Source organism: Teleopsis dalmanni, chromosome X, assembly GCF_002237135.1.
Source record: "Teleopsis dalmanni isolate 2A chromosome X, ASM223713v2, whole genome shotgun sequence".
Lineage (NCBI taxonomy): Eukaryota > Metazoa > Arthropoda > Insecta > Diptera > Diopsidae > Teleopsis > Teleopsis dalmanni.
This window is the reverse complement of record NC_051848.1, coordinates 52,884,437-52,895,904: the sequence shown is the minus strand read 5'-3', so window position 1 is coordinate 52,895,904 and position 11,468 is coordinate 52,884,437.

Sequence of the window (11,468 nt, the reverse complement as noted above, 5' to 3'; positions counted from 1 at the left end):
TTAATATATTTTATTTATTTTTAATATTTCAATTTTATGTTTTTTAAATAATTTCGTTCAGCAGACACTTTTATTTTTAGTGGAGACGTCGCTATTATTACTCGCATTTACACATAAGGCGATAACTCGCAAATAATATTTCGACGCCAAAATGCAAATTAATATTAAGTTATATAAACACTTCTCACTATTTTATTATTTTATTATATGCATATACAGTATATATGTTTTTATGGTGTCTTATAAATATTATTTTATAAAGTTTTTTATAAATTAACAAATTCTTTTTTTTAAATTTTTTTTTTCTTACAATTGTTTATCATGCGAACCGTGACGAAATTCACGAAATATTTTTGCAAATGTGAAAACGTTTGCGCATTTAATTAACATTTGAAGAAGGTCATCATCATCACAATCAACAGTATCATCACCAACTGCCACATTTTGTATACCGATTTGTAAGGCTTTTGATTTTTTGGGTTTTTAGGGCTATTCAACCCAATGAAACCCTTCAAGTAATACCAAAATTTCAATTAAAACACTTAGATCAATATGTAGTAGCAGGTGGCTCCTAATAATGTAATTTAAAATTTCTAAAACAGGTTTAACAGAGAGAGAGAAGAGTTCCAGAAATCTATTTAACTTATCTTACTACTTAAGCTCGGATTAGACTAAGGTTGTCTTATAACTTGAAACATTTCATATAAAAAAAGTGAAAACTGTTTTGATTTTTGGTACAATTTTGGTTAAATTGAGTTATACATTATGCATATATAATCTATATAGCAAAATATACATCTATTTATCTAGAATTTATATATTAATTATATATATATATATATATACAATTTAAGAAGCACAATTGGTAAGAATTGGTTTTTTAATTTCACAGATATAGATTTTCCCAGTAAAATACAATGGCATCTTATCCAACAATACACAACCATGCTTCAACACCTCTTTTTAAAATTATACATTTTGTACTAATTGATTCGACAAATTAATGGATTAGCACATGAGCTCAAATATTTCTCCTACGATCGCCAACATTGTTACAAATGAAATCTTTAATATCAAAATTCCCCAATTATCATTTAAACCTAGAATTGTTCTAAAATATGTTTACGATATTTTCAAAAGACAAAATCCTTGAATTTCTACAATTATTAAATTCCTTTCACAATCGCATACAATTCACTGTTGAACATGAATTCGATGGAAAACTTCCCTACCTAGATTTAATAATATCTAAGAAAAATAATCGAGACTAACAATTGACTGGTACCTCAGGCAAAATTCTTAACTATTTATCACACCACCCACGACAACAGAAAATGAATGTGATTTATAACCTTTTATTCCGCATATTTTCAATATGCGTGACAAAGACAAAGAACGCTGCCAACATTAATAAAACTTACAACATTTTGCCTGATAATAATTATCCTCACAAAATGATTGTTAGTCAACTTCATCGTGTAAGGCAGTATTTTCAACTTTCAAGAACTCGAAACCATGCTCAAAGTACACAAAGTCCTACGATTAGAAGATCGATGGTATATATCACTGACCTACTGACTGATCTGTTAAAATTGCTAAAATAATCGAAAGGAAAGTAGATAAATTAAAAATATCTTTTGAACCATGTGCACAAATTCATACAACCATATATACCAAACTTAAAGATCGTATTGAAACGAAGAACATTATTAACTGTATCTATGAAATTCCATGAACTGGGACTAATAATAATGGTCAGCTTTAGTCTTACACTTTATTGACAAAAATCATTACCCAGATTTTGCTTCAGTAAAGGTCATTAATACTGAACCTTCCTTGTCTCGACGCTTTACCCTGGAGTCCTTACATATTATGACTAGATCAACATACCATACAATTTGCGGCGAGATATACATAGAAAATATTTCGTTTGTCTATTGTGCATTGCTAGAAAAGTCATTCTACAGAAAAACTGATTGTAAATTTTTCGTTGTAATTATTTATATCAATTGTCAAAAAATTTTTTCATATACAAATTTTATTCTATTCAATTGTTTTTAAAAAAATTTCCCTGATGATGGTCTTAAACAACCGAAACGTCGGAAATATAGATTATATATTTAATCTATAAAACCAGAAAAAAATTTTTTATTAAAAAACTAAATCAAAACATCTGACTAATTAGCCCATCATTCATCTATAATATAGTTTAAAAAAAAGTCAGCATATATAAAATGTTTATATATTAATCTATTTCGCAACCTCGTTAGGAGATTTTATGCACTTTAATTTAAATGGAATAAAGTACAACGAAGATAAAATCGAAATACACCACAAATTTAATTAATTAATTAAAATATTAATTAATTAAAAAATAAAATAGAAATTATATTTCTTTCCTCTGAAATCTTAATATCTACTTTTTTACTTCACATGCATCAAAATGTTTTTATTTTAATACTTGAATAAAAAATGTAATTCTCATTATGTTTAAAGTTCTATATTCACATAACAGCAGTGAATGAAAACGAAAATAATTATATTTACTTTAATAAATTGGGTTCTAAAACGTATATCATTTGGGTATTTGTATTTTCATTAACTAGTTAATTAGTTAGTAAATGGGATATTAGTAAAATTAAATATGTGGAATATTGAGTTTTGCGAATGGAATTTATTATGGAATCCCTAAATGTTCCTTGAGAAGAGTTCATCCCAAAATGTGTTTCTTATTTAATTAGAATTCTCATATTCTGAATTGCTTGGAAGACAGGTGCTCCCTTAATAGCTAGGACCAACTAAAAATCCAAATTTGTATTTTTGAATTTTGGCAGCGTTTGTAGTTTTTGATAGCATTCTTGGCGAAAAAAAAGAAAGAAAACATACAATTGAAGAGAAATACGTATCAGTTAATATTGTAAATTTAAAAATTTTAATTTTAAGGATACATTTAATTGCATTTCAAATTTTAGTGGAAAAGTTTGTATAAGAACAGGAGCAAGGAATGTAACAAAAGATTAATCGAAGAAATCTACGGGCGCTGCAAATCCACTTGAGTAGCCTGATTTCTTGAAAATTCGAATGTAAATTTGATTTGGTTTTAAGATAAACATTTTTAAGATAGAAAAGTAGTTTTCAGAAATATTATGGAGTTAATAAATTAGCATTAAGTGCCGCTTAGAGGAACTTTCTAAGAAAATTCACACAATAAAGAAGTAATTTGCAGTTTCAGCACTTGTAAAACTGAGCGGGTACTTGTGTTTCTTTGTTGTAGGAGCTTATGAAATATGGATTCGGAAGGATTACGATGTTACTCTAGCTCAATCTAACTTCATTAACGTGTTTTTCTATAACTAGTTGCTTCACTAACAAATGCGCTAAGCAAGAACCAATTTTCTCCATTTCATAGTCAAATTACATCTGTTTTTTCTAATGCTACTTTTCCGAAATATTAAAATCTAGTCTCCTGTAATATGGGATAGATTGTCATGAAATGTTGAACCTCTTCAATTACCCCAAGATTGCAAAGTATGCAGTCTACATTTACTTGGCTTTAATAAGGGATGTATGCCAACCGCAAGAGTTCGCCTCGTGTTTTAAATATTCTTGTAATATTTATTTCTCTGTACTTGGCATAGAAATAATTATTATCATTCAAGTCGAAATTCAGTTCACTGTACGTTGGGCTCGCCGGACACATAATTACAAGAAGTAGTGACGAACTATTATGGAACATGTTGCTTGCAACGAGTTATTTATATTCTAACAAAGGAAGACTACGACTTATAACGTAAGCTTAGATTGTGTTAATAAATGTCATATTCCAAATGTCGGTTGTGAAAAATAAGGTTGAGTGGAAGGGAATTCTGATGCAGGAGAACATCATATGTGACTTGTATAGTTTTATATAATAGCGATCATTATGTTTACAATATTTAACAATTACTGGTGAATATTATAGAATTATGACTCAACATTATTAATAATTATGATATAACCATCATATATCCTGTGCAATTTATATTGATTTGAGTCATAACAATGACGTTATGCTTTAGAATAGAAACCCTAGCTAGGACTAAGTATTCATACAAAAAACTGCTTTTCATATACTATTTAAAAATTTAATAAATGCTCACTATATTCGTATAATCAATATACTAGAACATGATGACGCTGTAGCGCAAGTAATCACTTAATAATTTATTATCGAAAATTTTTTTAACAAGTTTTTATATAGTTATAAAAAATAAACACTGGTTTTCAACTTTCACTATATGCGCTCTTTTACTATATTAAGAAATTAGTGCTAAAGTGTACAATTGTATGATTATTAATGACACTAATTTAATGAATTATGAATATTAAAGTTATTATATATTTTATAAGATAGTTAAAGTATATAAAATGTTATACAAATGTTTGATATAAGTAGCTCAGAGAAATCTTCTGCTAAGAGATAAAGATTTTTATATATATAATTAAAATCTCTTTATAACGTAAAATCTAACACACATACATATTTAAAAACCAAATATCAGTAATTGGTATAGGCGGTATATAATATAGTTTATCAATCCAACCTATTTCTCACCTTTATCTGCTTGAAGATTAAAGATTGAAGATAGACTTAAGATTAAAGACACAACATCTGCGAGATGAGTGTATAGATGAAGCCCATGCAGGACTCAAGAATTATGAAGATGTGATTAAATCATAATAATATTTGTTTGTAAAAATTTTAAGCAAATATTTGAAAAAAGTTAGTAGATATGGCATACTTATTTAACATTGATAATCTATATACAAATCGATTCTAGATGAATATTAGAATCTAACAGTATTTTTTTTTTGATGCTGTTAATTACTACATTGACTTTTGTTAGTTTTATTATTGCTATTATATAGCTAACTTAAAATGAAGAGGCATATTTCTTAATTAATATAAAATCAATTTAGTAGAGTATTTCGTATGTGGTGTAATATTTTTATTATATATTTATTAAATAATCAAGTAGAGTTGATCATTTTTTGTTGCTTAAATCAATTATTTATATCAGACTACTATTTATAAAATTTTAATGTAATTTTTTTTATTGACGAGTAAAAATAAAATTCCGTTACTTTTCATCAGCTAAGAATCTTTTACTTTTTTATGAAAAGAAGCAATCTTCTTTATTATTTATTAAAATTATAATAACAAATAATTAAGTTGTACAAACTATTAAAATAAATACCAAATTAATTATGAAGTAAACCATTAATTGCACTTACAAGCACACAATGTTCATCTTAACTCACATATGCCTAACAAAACAAGCAATAGTCAAAGTGCTAACTAGCAACACCAAAAAAGCTAAAGATAAGTTCATAATAAACAAGAAAAGAATAAAACAATTTTACAAAAACAACACTAGAAAAGGAAAACAAAAGAGTCGTTATATTTAAAAATTTTTGAGAAAACATTTGAATAAATATTTTTATTGCCAAAAAATATTACAAATATATGAAATTAAAAAATATTATATATATTTATTGGTTTTGCTTAACATGTATTGCACCCCAACCTTTGCAAACGTCACCAAATTTTTTATTTTAATATATATAATATAATTTACTACACATAACTCTTTAGGAAACACTATTTCCTTTTAGTATATAAAATATATTTAAATACATTTTATTCTTCCCTTGGCTTATGTGGTTTAAGTTTAATATATCTTATATTGCATTAAGTATGTGTAGGCAGTTTTACTAAGAAAAATAGACGTTCAAGTCAATGGGAGTTATGGATACTGAAAATGGACATGTTTTTCAAATTTATTTGTAGCCCTTCAAGTTGAGAAGGCTATATTTACACCACAATATGTTCTTTAAAGCTAAACGAAATGACATAACTTTTAAAATTCTGATTATACTAGAAAATGTTCCAATAGCCGCTTGATTGCCACTAAAAATGTAATATTTTTGCGAAATGTTTTATTCTGGTGAGCATATTATTTAGTATGGAAAGCTATACAGAAGTCCAATAAACTAAGAATGAACTTAAGCTTCATTTATTTCACCCAGTTTCATGATATCGAAAGCAACGCGGACCTGATAAAATCTAAACTATTTTATATCACTTACATATAAAATAATTAAGTGAACTATTTCTCTATATACTATATAAATGGAATGAAACCCAGAATTTTTTTAATTCATAGTACAAATAGATATGAAATTAAAACAATATAATTCTGTAATTCTGACTTTCTTGTACCAAAGTAAAAGAATAGCAAGACTATCACAGGTATACAGAATGTGTTCTGCTGTCTTCTCTCCTTCGTGACAAAGTCTGCAGATATCGTCCCAGTGAGAAACCCTGTGACAAGTTGGATGCCTTTTCTGTTCAGCATTAGTAGCTTTCTAGTTCTGGCTTTTGATCGATTCAGCATGAATTCTTTAGCTTGTTTGCAGGAATTCACATTATCCCAATCAATCTGAGCTACTTTTGCTAGACGTTCAATAATTTTAGGTTTGAAAAAGCTCCATGAAGGACCGTAGAATGGTTTTGGTCCAATATAATATGAGGTTGCGCCTTTTCTGGCTATTTCATCGGCTCATCGGCTCAAAGGCTATTGTTGCCCTCAAAAGGTATTATCACACTAGAATGCCTTATGTAGGGTTTTGTTGTACACATTTTTGCGAATTTAGGAGTACTTGAAGCTCTTTTGCTGAGATAAAATCACCAAATATTTTAATTTATATATACATTAAGACCGAAAAGTTTTCGGAAATTCTCATTTAAAATTCGCGCGCTGTATATTTTCCGATATTTTAAGTTTATGTAGTTTGGCAGCACTGTCCTTAATTACTATGCCAAAAATGAGCGCGATCTGTCAGACAGTTCGTTTACGGCAGCTGTTGAAACCAGTTCACCTCAGTAGGGCGTTGCGAAAAAAACAATGGAAAAAAATATTGAACAAAGAGTTTGCATCAAATTTTGTGTTTCGAACGAAATTTCGTGTGCAGAATCGTTGCGAATGCTACAAAAGGCTTATGGGGAATCAGTTTTATCGAAAACTCAAGTTTATGAGTGGTACAAAGCCTTCCAGGACGGTCGTACGACCGTCGAAGACATTTCGCAACGCACTACTGAGGTGAACTGGTTTCAACAGCTGCCGTAAACGAACTGTCTGACAGATCGAGCTCATTTTTGGCATAGTAATTAAGGACAGTGCTGCCAAACTACATAAACTTAAAATATCGAAAAATATACAGCGCGCGAATTTTAAATGAGAATTTCCGAAAACTTTTCAGTCTTAATGTATTTAAGAAATAATTTTCAAATACATAAAAAACCCCTAATTTGATATCAAAACTACGCGTTAACAATTCTTTAAGTTTTATTCATTTTAATGTCTATTTTAAGCTTTAATGTGGCTTTATAAGCCGTACAAATTTTGATAGTTTTTATTGCACCTACCAACAAACTAAAAAAAAACCTATAAACTCTATTGTTCGCTATTATGAGAATTTTATGCAGACACATATTTAACAAATTTTTAAAATTTAAATAAGGTTCATAATACTTTTCACTATAATAAATCACTGTTCATTGCTGCCGCGCGGCCGTGAGATATGTTTTATTTTAACTCATAATAAACTTTAAGTACCAAAATTTTCAATACGAAAAACTAGCCAAACATCTATGAATCATGCTTTTTTCATAAACAATGTCAAAAATTTAAACGTGGAGAGTTGTACTTTAATTTTTTCCAGATTGTAAAAATCTTTAAATGTTTTAATATATTCCAACGTCGAGAATAATATGCCATCAGCACATATATAATTCAGATAAAAACAATAGTAATTAAAACATAAAAATAATAAAAACATGAATAATATAACATTAAAGTTTATAATAATATAAAATATTTAAAAACAAATATATATATATATATATATTTATATATATATATATTGTATATGTATATATGTATATATATAATATATATAATATGTATATATATAACACATCAATAAATTATATTAAAGCATCCATATATATAATAGTATACTCCATGACTATCACAAAATAAATCGTGTAAAAAATATTGATTATTGATTAACGAGCCCATATTTCTCCTATAAGCACTACGATGTGATGGATGGACTAAATAGTATTGAATCTAACGTTACACTCATAAGAACTCACTTCATTTCCTCAAGCATTCTTGGATGTTCGGAAAAGTTTCAAAAAATAAATAGGTATAGTAAAATATAACTTTTAAGAACTGAATCAATTTTTTTTCACAAATCTTTCCAAATAGATCAGTAAATTTTAGAAATAGAAATTTTAGAAATATATATCTATACTGCAATATATAGACGTTATCGTCTTAAATCTAACGTTTCATTCATATGAGTTCCTTCATTCTCAAAACCATTATCGGATTTTTGGAAAAAATTGAAGAATATATTTTATGAATTGCAACTTTCAGTACAACGTATTTGCAGTGACTGAAACAATTTTCTTTATAAATACCTCCAAAAATATTGTCAGTGGTCAGAGCTCTATTGTCAAATTAATTGGTGTACAACAATTTCTATGATATAAAAATGGATAGTAAATGGAAAAAGTCGCTAGTGGTCGCCACACTACTGTTTAGGGTACTCCTTACAACTACAGTACGGCGTCCATTTTCAGTAGAGCAAAGGTTAGTTTTTCAGCGAATTATTTGACAAGTTACCTTAGTTTGCTGTGCCATCTGTTGGAGAAGAAACAATGTGAGAAAAAGAAAACAATGTGTAAGAAAAAAAAATTGAGCAAAAAAAGATTTTATGCATACATTGGTTTCATCACCTAATCAACTGCCCTAAAAGCGATTGAAAATTTCAATCCCAAGAATTGAATTAATCAAGCTGTGAGATAATTATTACTAAAAGTCGTTTAAATTAGGATATTTAGTTTTAATGTGTCCTGGCATAAAACATCGCCTTGTGTAATATTATGTTTGATTACAAGAGGCACTCTCCTATACTAAAGGGGCCCATTTGTATAATCGAAGGATTCGTTAAATCTGTTTAGTATTTTAAATGGAGAAATATACGTTTCCGTAGCTCTTTGAATATTTTTTTTTTTTCAAATTTTCAATCTTAGTTTTTTCATGTTCTCCTATGGTTTTTTATATGCTGTCTCTCTCTAAAGACTTATCAAAAATATAATTGTATAGAATTATATATATATAAACAAATTGAAATAATTTTATAATAATAATTTTATAGAATTATATATATAGAAATTGAAGTGTTTTACAGCATTTTTGCAGGGTTTTTTAATTTTTATTTCTGTCACAACTTTTCTTTTTAATCGTTTTTTATCCTGCAGTAAACCATTGGCTATTCTATATAATGTGTATATAGATAGAATATATTACTCAGAATATATATATATATTACTCAGAATATATATATATATTACTCAGAATATATATATATATATATATATATATATTATTTCCGAATATTTAATATTTTACTCATTTTTAAATCAATATAACTTTTTACTCAAATGTCTTCACAAAAAATATAGCCTGATATGTCAGATATAGCCTGATAATCAAATGTACGCTGAATTAATGGTATTATTGTTACTAGACATATTAGTACCAACGCTACCTAATGACAAAAAAAGCCGATACTTTTTATACTACCTATTACAGTAGACAATGCCAGAGTTTTATCGTTCGTTTAATTGAGTAATCGTTTTGTTGTTCAATAACAGAGAGAGGGAGAGAGAGAGAAGAGATGCCAAATCAACTAGTTCATTAAAGTAGCTCATTTATATAAACAACTGAATTAGATTATTTATTTGATGGGTTCAGTTACATGGAGTTATAATAATTATATGAATTGTAAGTCATAATTACAGTATTATCTAATTTAAATAAATGGATACATATTTTTAGTTAATAGTAATAATTCAGTGATCATTAGTTACTCTATATATTCAATGAGAACTATTATATACATCTGAAATATATGCTGATAACAGATGAAAAGAATCAAGGATGTAACGAATAAAACATTACTCGCTGTAATTACTATGCTGCGCTATTTAGGCATATTTAATGTAATTTTACAATATAAAAAACATTGTAAATCATGTTTTAAGATGTAATAAAAAAATCATGTTAAGATCTCAACTCGACTTTTATGTACGGATAAATCTATTTGGGTTGTTGGTGCACAATTAAACTGAATTGTTAACGTTAACACGTTATACAGTGGAACGCTCAACGTCTTTACAATAAACACATAGGTAAGCACTTAACCACGAAGAGATTTCGTAATAATAATAAGTGGCCTTCGAAGTGGAACCACTACCAACTCAGTCATGCCATTCGTAAATCTTGGTAATGCAGTGCTGAAGTTATTAGCTTTAAAGAAACTGAATTTGTAGGGCAATTGTTAATCTTGTGGTACATTAATTCGATCCTCAGCATTTAGCTACGAGTATTATGTTTGAAGTTAATTATGTTGAACTTTTTAGACAAAAAAAAATTTTAATGTTCATTTTTTCAGGTTTTCTTTTCTATTTATTTAGGAAATATTTCAAAAATCACATGATTTAAAATAATTCTATGCATTTTTGTAAATTACTGATTATCTTTGCTAATATTATTAATACTTTAGCATAACAGCAACATTTTCGTAAAATTCGCATAGCAAATTATTTAGTAATTAAATATAATAATAGAAGCTCACGATTCATTTTACCGCCCCATATTTTAATAAATTAATAAATAATTAAAAAATACTTCGATCTTACGGATATGCCAGCAATATCTAATTACATTCTATAAACATTTTAGTATTACATTATTTTTATTTCTTTAATTACTTAAACAACTTTCTAAAACTCTCATCAGCATTTCAATACAATGTGCTATGAAAATGTGAGATACACATATGTATGTGCTAATCAAGTTAATTTACAAATAATTTTTAAAGCATCTGTTGACTGGCTAATTTTACTTGTTACTCATCTCCGAAGATGAATATATGATGAGCTTAGCCTTTATAAGATTCATCATACAACAAATTCAGAAAACGAAATTAATTCTCTTTTGAATATGTTAATCAAATATCTTTGCTTGTAAAGCATTTTATATACCACTGCGACCACAGTTTATAGATTGTAAACTATATATATATGTATATATATATATATATATATATATTAGAGCTAATAATCGATTCACTATAACTTCTATTGGTGCATTTATATTAAAAAAAAACAGTAAAAATTATTAATCAAATTTTTTTTGCCACCTTTAATGTCAACAAATGGAATATAACTGATATCTTATAAGGCTTGCCCCAATACATAAGGCAATACCTTCAACTCTTTCAGCAAATATCTTCTTCACATCTTCTTCAACGTGTTTATTAAATTACAAATTCCGAATACTTTGCACACT